This window comes from Suricata suricatta, chromosome 2, assembly GCF_006229205.1.
Source record: "Suricata suricatta isolate VVHF042 chromosome 2, meerkat_22Aug2017_6uvM2_HiC, whole genome shotgun sequence".
Classification (NCBI taxonomy): Eukaryota; Metazoa; Chordata; class Mammalia; order Carnivora; family Herpestidae; genus Suricata; species Suricata suricatta.
Genome location: NC_043701.1, coordinates 158,534,829 through 158,550,696, shown reverse-complemented (window position 1 = coordinate 158,550,696; position 15,868 = coordinate 158,534,829). Strand labels below are relative to the sequence as shown.

General features: G+C 43.4%; 1 protein-coding gene across 5 annotated transcripts in view; it reads left to right on the top strand.

The window, feature by feature from the left end:
- DNMBP (dynamin binding protein) overlaps nucleotides 1-15,868 on the top strand; it is a 106,770-nt gene that overhangs the window by 66,385 nt on the left and 24,517 nt on the right. The gene's annotated exons all lie outside the window — the stretch shown is intronic.

Here is a 15,868-nt window from a genome sequence, read left to right as displayed (position 1 = left end):
GCCCTCATGCACTTAAGAAACCTGGCCCCTGAAATTTCTTTTTTCAGTGTATCTTGAGTGAGAACAACCTTAGAGATTTAATCATTCCAGGAGGCACTTTGCAGACCAAGAATGGATCCAGTGCTGTGAATACCCACCACGCCTCCAGAACGAGACTGTCCTCACAGGAACTTTATCATTCTTGGTTTTGTCAGGCGTCTCTAATCCCAAATATCTTTCCATTCTTTCTTTAATATTTCTTTGTTTGTTAATATTTATAGGGATGGCAGGTTCATTACTGAGGCACCAAACAAAAATTTGTTTTCCTGGCATGATCTTTCTTCTCCATCTCCACATTTCTTTAGACATTAGGGAAAAGAAGATTTAACTTGTTTTATAGAGTGTTCATGTCTTTATACTCAGGAAATCTTATGGGAATGATGAGCATGACAGCTCTTCTGGAAGTCAGAAGATTATCTATATTCTTCACGGTGCTTTGTTCATACAGTTGATGCTTTGTACATCCAAATTACTTCATCTCACTTTGCCTTCCCTAAGTTATTTGTCACACAAGTATATTAAGAGTGTTTTATAATGTAGAGGTTCTTTCTTTCTTGTCAGTTTGTCTTATCCAGTTCTCTGAAGTGAATTGTGTTCATTTTGTTTTATTTTGTTGTGATTGTTTTTATAATTACTGAACTCCCTGTTAAGCTGTGTATTATATATGCTATTCTCCTGCCAAGCCAACTTTCTGGTCTAGGTCATTCTGGGGGTGGTGTAGGTTATGAGCAGAGTATAAGGGTTAGAATTAGAAAATGTGAACGATCTAGAAAACCCATCACACACCTTCCTCCTGAGTGAGAAGTCTCCCATATAGATCTTCAAAACAGGCTTACTGTTGGTGGGGGCATCACAAGTCCCTGGTGTATTCCCAGGGCTGCCAGTGGTTTATCCTGTGGTCTTCTGACACAGGCTTGACCTAACCAGAATTTCCAGGGCATTGTTTTGGATAAATCAGGGTCTCCACCTGCATTTATCAAGATAAAAACAAAACTAAGCTCAGCTTTGGTTGGGAAACTGAGGTATTTAGCAGCTACCCATTTTTTTCTAGAAGCACTTTTGCTCTGAGATGATAGGGATTGAATGACTTCTAAATTCTTTCCAGTTCAAATCAACAACAATCAAAACACACACACACACACACACACACACACACACACACACACACACACACAATCACACAAGTGATTCTGTGATTCCTTATATTGGTTTTTGTCTTTTTCCTATTCCCTTTCCCCACATCTGTTCCATACATGAACTTTGTTTCCTATCTTTAGTTCCTTATTGTATTAAGCGTCCTGAGTGTAATTAAAGTGTGTTTATTCTGTCTGACTTAACAAGAGTCAAGCCCTTCTCTCCCGAGTGCCTTTTGATCTCTCTCAGACCTGCTCAGTTCCACCTTCTGTCACTTGCATTTTTACAACTCCCTCTTTATATTTGAGGGCTTAAGTTTTGATGGTGTGTTCCTGTTTAGCTCAATTGACACCCCTAATTTATACCACGAGCATCCTCCTTGGCCTATAACAGAATCCTTAGTCTGCCCTGAAATCCTTTTGCTTTCTAACATTCTTTGCTGGCTGTCTTACAGCACAGGCGCCACTGTCCTTCCTGAATGTTACAGTTCCAACATGCAATTACAGGAAGAAACCAGTGTTAGAGTCTGTCTTCTGCCTGGAGTTCACATCTCAGCCCCACCGTTTACTAATAGTGTAACTTGAGGTGAATTACCTAATCTCTCTGAGTTTTGGATGCCTTATTTATAAAATGAAGATAATAACATCTGTGTCGGTGAGAGAACATAAATAAAATGCTTAATGAGATGCCTGGAACATAATAGGTGCTCATAAGTTGTGATTTCTTGGTCTTTTGTCTACCCGCCTCCCTTCAGCCTTAGAAGTTGCTTCATTAGCCTGTCACTGCATGGTCCCTTTTCTCCTGAGGTCCAGATTGACCCCCACTGTGCATCTGCGCTCAGGCCCTGTGTTATTATCCAGGTGGAACGGCCCATCCCTCCTCCCTCTCCCACCCTCCCCCACCTTCCCTACTGCATCTGAGAAACAAGGTGCTGTCTAATGGCCGCTCGAAACCTGTATCTTAAGCTGGAAACCAAGTCCTTCTACCATGGTGTGTCCTTCCCTTGCCTGCCTTCTCAGTTCATTCTCTTATGGAGGCCTCAGGCTTAGAAGTTGTTAGGGCACGTCTGTTAGGGCTTTGCCTTTAGTCCTAGGGTGTGGGCTCCTCATCCTGAGAGGTGGGCCTTACTCCTAGGGGGCAGCTCTTTTGAGGTTTCAGCGCAAAACCGGACATGTTTAGGGACGCCTGGGTGGCTCGGTTGGTTAGGCGTCTGACTTTGGCTCAAGTCATAATCTCATGGTTTGGGGGTTCGAGGCCTGTGTCAGGCTCTGTGCTGACAGCTCAGAGTCTGGAGCCTGGAGCCTGCTTCGGATTCTGTGTCTCCCTCTCTCTCTGCCCCTCCCATGCTCATGCTCTGTCTCTCAATAATAAATAAAAATGTTAAAAAAAATTTTTTTTAACTCAGAAGTGCTTATTGAACCTCTTAACTTAGAGGTACTCAAATTTCAAACTGTGTCTTCTCAGCCCCAAGCAGTTGCAAATATTGGTCAGGCTCTCTGGCCTCCGGCTGTTGTTTCTGCTGGCTTCCTGGAGTGTCATCACCTGCATGCAGAGTTCAAGGATTTGAGGGGAATTTCTGCAGATTTTGGGCTCCCCTCTCTGTGACTCTCTCTTTTCCCAGGATTTTGCCCATAATATCTAGCCACTTCACAGCCCCAGACATGAGCCTTTGACTCTTCAGCCCAATAAGATTGCCGGTTGTTGGCTTTCCATTTTTGCTTCATTTCCCCCACATTCTGGAAGACCAGGGATTGACTTCAGGGAATAAAAATTGGATAAATATGGATCTTACCTAATTTGCATCCCTTGTTTTGAGTCCTATCCCCTCTAGTTTTTGGCCTGCTTTTGGTTACTTTCCAATGCCTTTACACAATTACTTTTTAAAAAATGCCTTATGGGGTGCCTGGGTGGCTCAGTTGGTTAAGTGTCCGACTTTGGCTCAGGTCATGATCTCATGGTTTGTGGGTTCGAGCCCTACATTGGGCTCTGTGCTAACAGTTCAGAGCTTGGAGCCTGCTTCAGATTCTGTGTCTCCCTCTCTCTCTCTGCCTTTCCCCCACTCATGCTCTGTTTCTATCTCAATAATAAATAGACATTAAAAAATTTTTATAATTAAAAAAAAGAAGCCTGATCCAGAGTTGCTAATAGTTATCAGTAGGGAGGTTGGTACAGTGTAAGCTCTTTCATTACTAGGCCAAAAGTTGGCACCAAGGGTTTATGCTTGCTGGTAACATAAATGGTTGTGATGGGAAAGGGACCTGGTGCTTCAAATTCTGTGTTAACGGGGTTAAGTGATAACTAGGATATGTAAACGAGGAGCTCTTACAGAGAGGAATATGACATGGAATCCAGGTGAGAGTCCAGGCTTGGAAGTTCAGGCTTGGAGGCTGCAGTAGCATCCTCCTGTCTCACTGCACATCAGCAAGTCCAGTGTTTTATAACTAATGGGTACCCACCCACGATTGGGTCTTAAAGTCTCTTCTGTGGGTTATAACTTGCATTTTTGAAAAATAAAAAAAGTGAATAGAAAATTTCGTGGCACACCTCATGTAAGAAAAGTATGCATGTAATACTTTGTGTGTGAGTGTGTATGCACACACACACATGTTATGTGTCATGTATATACTGAGTCACAGTGTGAAGTATGGGCTATAGTAGAAAAAAAAGATGTTTGAAAAACACTTAAATCTGACTCTCTGTTTTTATAACCAAAGAGATGGAGCTCAGAGAAATTGAAATGTATGTCCCAAGTCAGTCCTTAGGTCAGGAATAGAATCTGGGTCTCCCGATGCCCAGACCAGTGCTTTTACCTCATCACCAGGGCTGGAGCAGAAGCACAGCTATGCGTTCAGGCCACATAAGTCAACCTAGAAAAGCAGAAAAGCATCGTGTTAGGGAAGTCAGAGGACGGACTTCAAGTGGAGGGGGTGTAGCCGTGTTATATGGGAGAGAGTGGGGAGAGAGATATGGGGAGGAGCGTGGACCAAAGAAAGATGTTGCATTTGCCAGATGGGGTGAGGAAGAGGAGCAATGGAGACACAAAGCACATTACATGGAGATTAGGAGGGAAGCGGTGATGAAGATCTACAAGCGATTCCTTTAAAGTTTGGGCAGTAATTGCCATTGAACAACAGAATCCAGAGAAATCTGTTTTGTTCTCTCCCGAGATGATAAAAAACAGTATAAATTTGAAGGCACTTTTGCCAGTGTTCCACAGGTAGTGCAGTTTTACTCTGGTCAAGGTTTCTTTTCATTGCCAGTATATGAACATGATGTCTTTGTAGCTACAGACTGTAGTCAAACTATTGGAATAAAATGTCTGCCAGTCAATTCAAGACATTAGCTTTCATCCTGGCTAATTTGATATGCTGATTAGAAGGCATGAAGGGGGCAGATGCCAAGAGGTCTCTGCCACTCTGGAGACAGGGGGCCTACTCATAGGAATTAACTGGGCAGTAACTAATGGCCAGCAAAACAGACCATGGAATTTCACTGTGGAGAGTATGAGTCGTGCTGGTGGAACCACTGTAATTTACATGCTGGACAGTCCTCAGAGCACCTTGTGCCACTTCATCTTATTTCATTCTCTTATAATAAATATGATCCACTCATCTATTTTTATCTAACAGAACTGTATCGAGCATCAAACACTGTTATGTTCTGGTTCGACCTAGATTGCCTAAAGGTCCTGAGGAGGGATGAGGCTACTGCTCCAGGACAAGTGGGCTGCCACCAGCTGCCCTCGGGCCCAGCTCTTCACTTTCTGCGTCTCCTTCAGGGACCATCATGTTCATGACGCTTTTGCTCTTCTCTGAATTCTGCGTGGTCTCCTACTATTGCAGACCAGCACTTCCCATTTACTCGTAGTTTCTGCGCCCTCTTCACTTTACCTCACATATAACCATGTTCGTCCCAACACTGTCTTGGGACATTATTGCGACTTCTGCTTCTGTTTCTGTCTGACTTGGCTGATAGTTGATAATTCATATTCTCAGGAGAGTGAGTATAATTGACTCAGCTTGTGTTTTTTTAGTCCTCATCATATGAAGTAACTATTCATTGATTAGGTACAAGTCCTTGGTCCAAAAGGTAGAGGTGAAGCCCAGGATGGGGATCACCCGGTTGAAATCAGCTACAGGGATGGCTGATGGTGCCCACTGGGTATGCAGCAGGCTCAAGGGACAGGTGTTCTGAGGCTTGGCTGGCCCAGATCAACCCCCGGATGTGGAACTGGGTGGAGGCATCTTTTGGCTGTCGCAGTGGCAGAGTGCAGGGGACTACAAAGGGTTTAGACTCTAGATGTTTTCAGTGTATAGACCTGTCCTATACAGCTATGTCCCTATTGAGACACTGGAGAAGATGGATAAGACTGTGTCTGCCTTCAGGAACTTGCGATTTCAAACAGAAAATAGCATATAATCAAATAATTAAAATACAATTTTGTAAGTCCCTAAAGGGGAACTATTAGATACCTTTCTTGGCCCTACTGCTTTGTGTAAACTTGTGTAAATTATTTAATCCCTCTTTGCCACAGTTTCTTCATCATGAAAACCAGATGATGTACCTACATGACAGTATTATGAGGATTAAGTGAGTTTATAGATACAGAAGTACCTAGAATGGTGCAGTAGAAGCTGGTGTGTAGTAATGCAAAATAAGCATGGGCTGCCATCATCCTTTCACCAGTACCCAGATCCCACCTCCCCTTTGAATGTGGTTCCACAGGGATTTAGTAACTGGAACTTGTACTCAGCACTGTACCAAGTATGGGGTTATCTGCAGAAGGATACCTACCCCACCCCCAACACACACACAGAATTTTACAGATCAGTTGAAGAGGCAAAGTGTAAAAGTATGAATAATGTACAAAAATATTTGGTTTAGACAGTGAATGCTCTGGACAGTTAGAAGGGGGACGCTCAGTCTTGAGTTATGGGAAAAGACTTTAGGAAGATGTTCGAATTGAGCTAAAGCTGAAGAGAATGAGTAATGAAGGTTGACGTAGGTAGAGAGAAGCAGGGGGAACATTCCTGGTTGGGGAAACTTTATGAGCAAAGATACATAGTTGTAGTGCAAGGAGGAACCCCCTGTGTGGGGCATTGGAGTACTGGAATCTGAGAAACCGGATGCTGGTTTAGACCAAAGCCCGAGGAATAAGGCAGGCTGGGCCTGCCTTCTCGCTTGTAATCACCGAAACTGTGAGTGGTATGTTCTCCGAGGAAAGAAGCAGCTAGGGAGAAGAGCAGGTGCCTGAGAACTGAGCCACAGTTTAGGGGCGGGCGGAGGAGGAGAGAGGCCAGCAATAGGGTCAGGGCAAGATCATATGAGGAGGTCAGGAGAAAACCAGAGAATTTAAAGTAAGCAAGAATGGCCAGTGCTTTGAAGTGGCCCAGGGAAATCAAGCATAATGTCATCAGATTTGTCAAAGAGGCTATTGGTTGACTGAAAAGACAATATTGTTGGAACCAATTTAGAATTACTTGCAAAGGACTTATATAGGCGGTGAAGTCACAGAAGGAGGTCATGCAGACCACTCTTCAGGACCTTTCACAAAAAGAACCAAAGACCTGTGACTGTAGCTGAGGGGGCACAGAGTTGGACACAGCTTTCATATGCTTACTTTTTAAAATCAAGGTGGTGGTGTTTGTTGGAGGATAGTTGGGTAGGTAGGAGGTAGAGGAGAAGGCAGCGGTAAGGATGTGGAGGCAAAAGGCAATATATGTAGGGCCATATTTCCCCAAGAGTTGGGAGAGAATGGAAGCCTGAGAGAAAATCAGGTGCTCCTGGGGCTGGAACAATCCAGTCTGGCAGACTCCCATCCAACCCAAAGACCTTGCCTCTGTCATCAGAGGCTGTATTCTCAAGGTAGCTTGTATGTTTTTTCCACAAGCCATTACCTAAACTGTTTGCGTATAATGCTTCAACAACAACATAGGAATATTGGCCTGGGAAGAATCCAGGTCTCTGTAAAAGCCAAAGATATGAAGGAAAGGTGAGACGTTGAGTGTGGGTAGGAAGAGGTGCCTTTGCGGGGCATCTCCTTTCTCGTGGGCCTGGGGATATTAGAGGGTGCAGTGAGAGGAGGGGCGAATCAAAGCTGCTAACTTGCAAAACTGTGGCAGGCCTGGCCACAAATGGAATTTCAAAGTGGGAGCTCAGAAACTTGACCTACCCAGCCCGATCCCCCAGAGCTTTCCAATTTGGTTATTTCCTGAGAAACCAGGAAGCACCTGTGCTGGCCATGACCATCAGGCTGTCAAGCCGCAGTGTCCATGCACAGTGATTTCTGGTGGGAAGGGACATGTTTGTATATGTGATTCCACAGTGGACCTCATTCCACCATATCAAGAAACCCCTTTTTTTCCTTTTCTTTCTTTTTTTTAAGAAAGCCTTCCCCCCTTTTTAAAAATCATAAACCAAGAGGAGACAATATATTGCATTTCAGTAAATCTAAAACACCACCTGTTGTAGGACCCCGAATAATTGTATGTACCCAGAAAAAGAAAACTTCTGATTAAACATTAATATGCTATTACATGGAAAATATATTTTGCTTTCAAGATGTTAAAATGTGCAAAAATATGCATCTTAGCATCTACTGAAATGTGGAGATGCTTCTACTTAGTGCTGACCACACAGTAGTACTTATACAAAAAATATTATAGAATTCCTCTAGCTCTTTCCTCAGTGACTTTGAGATAGGGAATTCAATTTTCTTGCTCTCCGACCCATGCCCTGCTTAAAGGAAGATTGAAACCTCACCTTACCCCAATGCCAAAGGTCCAAAATTGTAACTAAAATTTTCATAAAAATTAGTATAGTTCATGATTTTAAAAAATCTTCAGGTAGGGAGCTTGGGTGGTTCAGTCTGTTAAGCATCTGACTTTTTTTTTTCCTAATTAGTTAATTAATTTTGAGAGAGAGTGAGCAGGGGAGGGGCAGAGAGAGAGGGAGAAGACAATCACAAGCAGGTTCTGCACTGTGACTGCGGAGCCTGACCCAGGGCTCAGTCCCACAAACCATAAGATCATGATCTGAGCGGAAATCAAGAGTTGGATGCTCACCTGATTGAGCCACCCAGGTACCCCAAGCATCTGACTCTTGATTTTAGCTCTGGTCATGATCTAGGGATCATGAGATCAAGCCCCGCATCAAGCTCAATGCTGGGCATGGAGCCTGCTTAAGATTCTCTCTCTCTCCCTCTCTAAAACAAAAAAAACCAAAGACAAAATCTTTGGGTAGTGTCTTCTAGCCCAGCTATAGCAGAGTAGTACTCAGGGCACTCTAAATTATAATAACTGTTGCCATTTATTAAGTGCCAGTCGCTGTGCTAAGCACTGTGGATTAGGTATGCACAAAGTCCAATAGAGTCTAAGCTTTGTGATGGTAGTAGAGATAGTGTTTCTAGAACCCAGCAGTACTTGGCATGTCATAGGTGCTCAGTGAATGTGTGTTGTCAAATGAAATATTCTATTTTGGGGCACAGAATATGTACGTCAAAAGGTTTTAATACAGGGTTCAGTTCCAAGATGAGATAGTTCCACTCTATGCCTAATTTTCTGATATTTATTACTATATGTGGATGTTGGAGTTTTACAAATGTATTTTTTTCTCTATCAATTGACTTGGTCATATGAGTTTTCTTCTTTTGCCTATTGATGTAGTGAAATACATTGATTTTCAAAAGTTGAACTGGCATCACACACCTAGAATAAATATGACTTGACAGTGTTTTTCAAAAAACAATATAAAATAGTACATATTGTTTTGTATTGCTGCTTGAGAAGGGAAGTTTAGAGAAAAGTGTAATCCAGGGGACTAGAGAGGCCTTTGTATGGCTGAGGTTCAAGGACAGTAGGTGAGCAGAAAGGCAGGAAGACCAGCTGAGCTTGTCATGTTCAAGGATTAAGAAGGAAACAAACACTGGAAGTACGCTGCTCTAGGTTCCATACTAATGGCAGCACATGACCAGTCCCGAGGGCTTGCTAAAGGAAGTGGCCAACTGCCTAGGTGTGTCCAAGGAGACACACACCCAAGTGGCACTCCTTGTGGGACTAGTTAGAAGTTGATGTGGTTACTCCAAACTGAGAAGAGTAAGTGAAGTAACAGAGTAAGAAGTCATGAAGATTTTAGATCTTAGAAGTGACCAACAAGGCCCAACCCCTTTGTTATATATATATAATATGGAAGCAGTGGCCCAGAGAGGTGTCCAAGGTCACCAGGTAAGAGGGGAGGCAGGGCTCGATCCCAGGCCTTTTGTAGTTTGAGTGCTTTATTCACTACATCTGCTGCCCTCTCAGAAGCTAGAAGCAGTGTCACTTACAGCCCAAAAATAGAAGCCAAGGGAGAGACAGGGGGATGGAATGACTGCTGAGATACCCAGAGCTTGTTTAAACCAACATGGCACTTAGAACTGGGGTCCCAGGGGAAACCCAATTTATATTTTCCTTGTATTGAGGTTATATATTTTTTCATGTTTCAACTAGAAAATAAGATACTAGTGTATAATGACAGGTAACTGAAGTTTAATGAGCTTTTGCCATCAAAATATTGGATCATCTTGGAAATAATCTTTGAAAGATTGGTTTCTTTCAAATAAATATAACCAAAACCCTTAATGCTTAAGTTGATTCTCTTTTGTACTGTTCTTTTGTTTCATGAACTTCTGTTTTGCCTGTTCAACTAGATTAAGTCAAATGGAAATAACTTTAAAGACATCTAGTTTAGCCCTATTCTGTTTGCTGTTCTTGAACACAGGACAGATGAAATGACTTTCCTGATGAGACTAAAGAAAGCTTTTGAGGGCATTTCAACTTTCTCTATGTTTACCCCATCGCCTAGCACTCTGCTTGGTAGCTGTCTAATAAATATTCATAGAGGGGCCCCTGGGTGGCTCAGTCAGTTAAGCGCAGACCCTTGATTTTGGCTCAGGTCATGATCTCATGGTTCCTAAATTCAAGCTCCACATGGGGCTTTTTGCTGACAGCATGGAGCCTTCTCTGGGGTACTCTCCCTCTCTCTCTGCCCCTCCCCTATTTGTGTGCACTCTGTTTCTCTCAAAATAAATAAATAAACTTTAAAAAGTATTCATAAGTTTTGTAGTTATAACTTGAGCAGGATTATAATTCAGGGGAACTGATGTCAGGGCGGAGTACACAGCTTTAAAAGATACATAAAATACCGTGAGGGCACATGGAAGGACTAAAAGTAAACCATCTCATAGAAGTTGAAGAAAGTCTAGTTTTACAGCGTATGTTACAAAAACAGCCAGAGGGGCATGGACATGAGCAAATTTTGAAACATCACTGTCGTATCATTATTAAAATTGGAAATCTAATGCCAGAAACGGCCATGTGCATACAGAGAAGACATAATCCAGAACAGGCCTTGACCCTTCATGGAAAGCACTGGTCTGGGATGCCTGTTTTGAATATGTAGCTTTATCAGCCCTGTGGTCCCAGGCAAGCCATTTCATTGGTTTGTGCCCTTTTCCTCCTTTGTAAAATGAAAGCATTAATAACTTCTCTCAAGAGACTTGGTAAATACATCAGATGTGTGTGTTTAGAGAAATAAAGCTTTGCATATAGAGTTTTGTTGGCTGACTATAATCAAAATTTGCTTATTAAACAGTGATAAATTATTTTAGTGAATTATTTTATGAAAACTGTCTTTGCCCTCTTGATAACTTCATTTCTGCCGCCTAACGATGAAATAATAATAATGTCACACCAACAGCATACCCCTCTAGGATTTATGTGTATTGGGTAAGTCTTCAAAAACGGTGTTTGAGTTGGTCCTAGAATTAAACTTCCTATCCTGCCAGTTGAAGAAATTGCAGACTCCTGCACTTTGGGCACTCGACCCCTTTGCTGTTCTGAAGGCCTGGACAAGGTCTGGAAAAGAAAAGGGGAAATGAGAAGTTTTGAGCTGACTGCCCCCCCACCCCCTTTCCCAGTAGGGACTGTGCTGGAAGCTTCTAGCCAAAGTAGACAGGCAGTGACCCAGCAGAAGCCACAGGCAACGTTTTGCTGTTGATAGTGAGGACCTAAATGTAATGGAGTCCTCTCTGAAGTTTGGTTAGCTGTGAGCCCTGAGGAAAAGCCAGTGACCACAGTACCAGAAGTTTAACCGAGGGCAACCCTTCTCCCAATAGGAGTTTTGTAGGTGTTGGGGGTAAAGACCAGGTGGGGGCGGGGTGGCCAGAGTCGTGTGGAGATACAGAAAACCAGGATTTTTGAGTCCTCCGGTTGGACCTGGGGAAAGAAGAGCAGATTTACAAAAGCTAGTGTGGATTTGCTTTTCTTAGGAGACTGGCAGATTGTTACTTTAGCAGTGTCTTCTTCCTCACCTGTGTTCTTCAGGTCAGGAAAGAAACTTCAAGTTATTAAAAAGTGAAGAAAGAATTTGAAATGGATTAACAGAGTAATTGAGAACTGTTGGTATTAGAATGTTCTCATAGCAAATGTTTTTCCCCCCCACTTTATTATTCTTTGTTATAGCAACATTACATGTTCATTGTAGAAATACTAGGAAATACAGTCAAAGAAAGGAAAAGATAGCTGATTTTCCATAACTATCAAGACTTTCTTTTCAAATATACACACTGAAAGTATTTTCCCTTTTTAACAGAATTACAGTCTTTCATTAACTCTTTTGTAATATGCTTTTTTCCTATAACAAAACATAGACAGTAGACAACATTCCATGTTAATAACTATAATGTGTACTCAGGGGCACCTGAGTGGCTCAGTCTGTCAAGCATCCAACTCTTGGTTGTGGCTCAGCTCATGATCTCCTGATCTCAGTTTGTGAGTTCAAGCCCCGCGCTGGGCCCTGCGAGGACAGCACAGAGCTGCCTGGGATTCTCTCTCCCCTTGTCTCTCTGTCCCTCCCCCACTCATACTCAGCACACACACATACTTTTCTCTCTCTATCAAAATAAACAAAAAAATTAAAAAAATAAATGTGTACTAAATGGCTATAATAGTATTCTGTCATATAGATATGCCATCATTTATTTAACCAAGCCACTTTTTGGAGAAAATTTGACAGTTTCTGGTTAGACTGTAAATTTTTTTACACACTGAAGAACATCCCTCTATGCACATCTTGTGCATTTGTCCAGTGATTTATGTGTAATAAATTTCTAAAAGCAGACTGCTGGGCTAAAAGATTTGACTTTTTTTTTTTTTTAAGAAAGCTTCTACCTACTGTCCTCTTTGGGTCTGCGGGTTAACAAGAAAGAGCTGAGGTTTTCTGAATTGTGAAGCGGTCTCTCCCCTTCTCCCAGAAAGATGATTGGTATGTTAAGTCAGAAAGCTGTCAAAAGACAGGATAAGATAAGCCTTTTCCTTCGTTTCACGTATAAGCCTTTTCCTTCGTTTCACATATGTTCTGCCATAAATTATCCAGAATACCAGGGAATATTTACCGTGTATGACCCTACTAGATTTGATTCGGTCTGAGGGATTGTTTACATGATACTACCATGGGGTTTTATAGCTACAATCATGCAAACATATGCCTCAGTACATAATTGTTCACTTAATGGCGGGTGAACCATGGCTCTACAGAGGCTAAGTTGTGCTTTAGAGCCATTCTGTTTTGTTATTAGCTACTTGGTGGCCACCAAAACCCAGAGTAGAATTCAGGTCACAACTCCCATGACTGTCCTGGAGACAGAGTAGCTATTGGTCAGGGGCCCAGACAGGAGCCAGTCTTGAGCTTACTGGGCCAGTGACTGATTTGGTCTTCATGCCTCCTCAGTACAATGGGGACAGCATCTCCGTGGTGTTGCCAGGATTAAATACGCCAGTATTTGTAAAGTGCTTAGAATAGTGCTCGACACACACAGCAAGTGCCATAGAAGTATCCGTTAGGACGCAAAGCTGAAAGGAGCTGTGCTAGATGATGGAGGGAAGCGATATTGTGGGCTCCCAACCAGATGGGCCTCACAAGTGAGCAGCGCTGTGGTAGACACAGTGGGAAGGGCTCTTTACCAAAAGCTGTCATCTTGGAGATTGCTCAGATCACCAATAGAGTTTCATAATTAGCATGACAGTTTATTTTAAATTACTGGCACTACATTAATAGATCCTTGTGAGATTAAAAAATGCTGATTCAGAGGCACTCGGGTGGCTCAGTCGGTTGAGCATCCAACTTCCCAACTTTGGCTCAGGTCAAGACCTCAGCAGTGGTGATTTTGAGTTCGAGCCCCACCTTCTGGTCGGGCTCTGTGCTAACAGCTCAGAGCCTGGAGCCTGCTTTGGATTCTCTGTCTGTCTGTCTGTCTCTCTCTCTCTCTCTCTGCCCCTCCCCAGCTTGTGATCTGTCTCTCTCTCTCTCAAAAGTACATAAATGTTAAAAAAAAATTTTTTTTAAGTGCTGATTCAGCTCAAGCCCTCCCTGAGTTTTCTGCCTCCAGTCCAGTTCCCTCCCTGAGGTGAACTGGTAAGGGTGGTATGTTCCCCTTCAATCCCTTTTCCTTTGCACTTCCGTTTTATGTCCATTTATGGAAATATGTAGTGGTTTTTTGCAGGATTTCTTTTTTTCTCTCCTTTCCCTTTTCTCTATTTTCTTTGTCTTACAAAAATAACCTTTTGTTCTGCAACTTTCTCCTTCAGGTTCCTTTCCAAGTGTCAGTGCTTGTGAGCTGTGAGCAGGGCTTTGGGTCCCTGTGAACTGCTCTGCGGGGGTTTTTGCTGTGCCTGGAGCAGCCCGGCTGAGATCTGCATTCTGTTAGCAGTAGGGTAAGGTCCCCAGAGAAGGAGGTCCCGGTCCCACGGCAAAGCACCAGCAAAGCCCCAGCTGGGAGCGGGTGGGCCAGGGGGAAGGGGGACGCTGCAGAAAGCCAAGTCCTAGGGCAGACAAAGTTGACAAAGTTCACCGACTTCACAGCGTGACTTCTTAAGGGAGAGGTGGATGGGCCTTCAGAATTCTTCCCTAAAAAGAGCATCCCACCCCCAAAACAAAGCTTAGTAGGGGCAAAGTAATAAGTAATATTCTTGGGTTAAAACCCCCCTGAAGTGAAATTGTGACTGAGTCAGAAGCAGGAAAGGAATGCGAGAGGGGAAGGGTCTGAGCAAAGCTGGGCGGCTCTCTGCAGCTCAGTCCCTCTGGAGAATTCCAGCTCCGTCCTTTAGAACCTCCCGGCTGCGGTAGCCTAGGGGGCTTGGGCGATTCATATGTAAATGTGGGAAAGCCTGGGGGAAATGCCTACACAATTCAAAGGATTTGGGGGGTGCGGAGCATTCCAGAGCCCTGGGAAGACCGAACTCGGCTGGTTACCCTGGGACCCACACGTCCTCACCGCAGCCTTTTGGGGCCGCAGGTGCCTCCCGGGGTGTGGAGCCGGTGGCAGCAGGTGGGGCAGCCGGGGCAGCTTGGGACCTCAAGGCAGTTCCGAGATTGTTCCCCACCAAACCCGGGGCCAGCTTTCAGAGGAAGGGAAGAAGTGAGTGGCTTTTCTCTGCAACTCTGCTTTCAAGTGTGGTTTGTGGAGTTTCGGGTTCACTGGATCACTTCCTCACTGCACCGTGGAAGGAGCCTGCCGACACGCACTAACCTGAGGGCTTGGGGGGATCTTGATAGGAGGTGGGATCAGGATTTTGTGGGGTTGGTGGGACTGGGAGGAGGACTTTTGGGAAAAACAAGCCAGTACAAATTGTTTTATCACAGAAAGCAAATCTGTGCGGTGGGTCTGGGCTCTAGCTCTAACCACCTCCAGCACCAGCATGGGGGGAAGGTGGGATCTGGTCTGCACCCTGCAGTGTAGGCTGGAACTGGGCCTCAGCTTCCTCCATGTGCTTCCCCAGCTTTTATTGTTCTTAGAGAAAAGCAAAATGTTGTAGTATCTGCACAGAGCATTTCTACGTGGTGCATTTAACCTTAATCTGGTGCAGACAGCACTTTCTGGTCCAGGGTGGGAAAAAAACTAACTTGTGTCAGGTTACTACCTTGTTTATTCCCTCAACAGCTTGGCAAAGCGAACGTTATTTACCCTCATTTTACAGATGAGGACACTGAGGCCCGGAAGTAAGAGTGGACTTTGCGGGGGTTGCCGAGCTAGAGTAGGGACATGCAGGGTCCACAGCCTGCCTCCACTGCAGCTCGGTGAGTGGCCAGGCTACCTTCTCTCACTTGGTCGTCCCAGAGACTAAAATTTTAGATCAGACCTTTTCCTTGGGATATATTTGGAACGATAAAAGAGTTTTACATTTGGAGTCCTTGCAAGCCTGTTAATTCTAGTTTGACTTAATCCTGAGAATTAATATTTGTATAGAGTTTGAGGGTCTTCTACATCTTCAGAAGCATGTAGAATAATTTTGTCAGAATTGCAGATACGTCCCACAGGGATTTTAAATCATGCTAAAGAATTCTTGTTTTGGATTTTGTTTTTTGGTTGGCTTTTTTGTTGTTTTTGTTGGTGGTGGTGGTTTTTTTTAAAGACTCGCCAAGAGTTTATAAATGCACCTGCAAAAAAAAAAAAGGCATTCTGGTAGTTTAACTTATCATTTGTATCTAACAAATAGGTTATTCTAAAAGCTAATGACAAGGTACATATTTGTTTTAATTTTTAGATCATGCAGTGTGGTTCTATAGGGTTTCTTTTGATTGGTGATACCATTAAAAAGAACTTTATCTTTCGAGTACCTTTGTCTATTCTAGAGCATTTGATATAACAGGGCACTCTAGT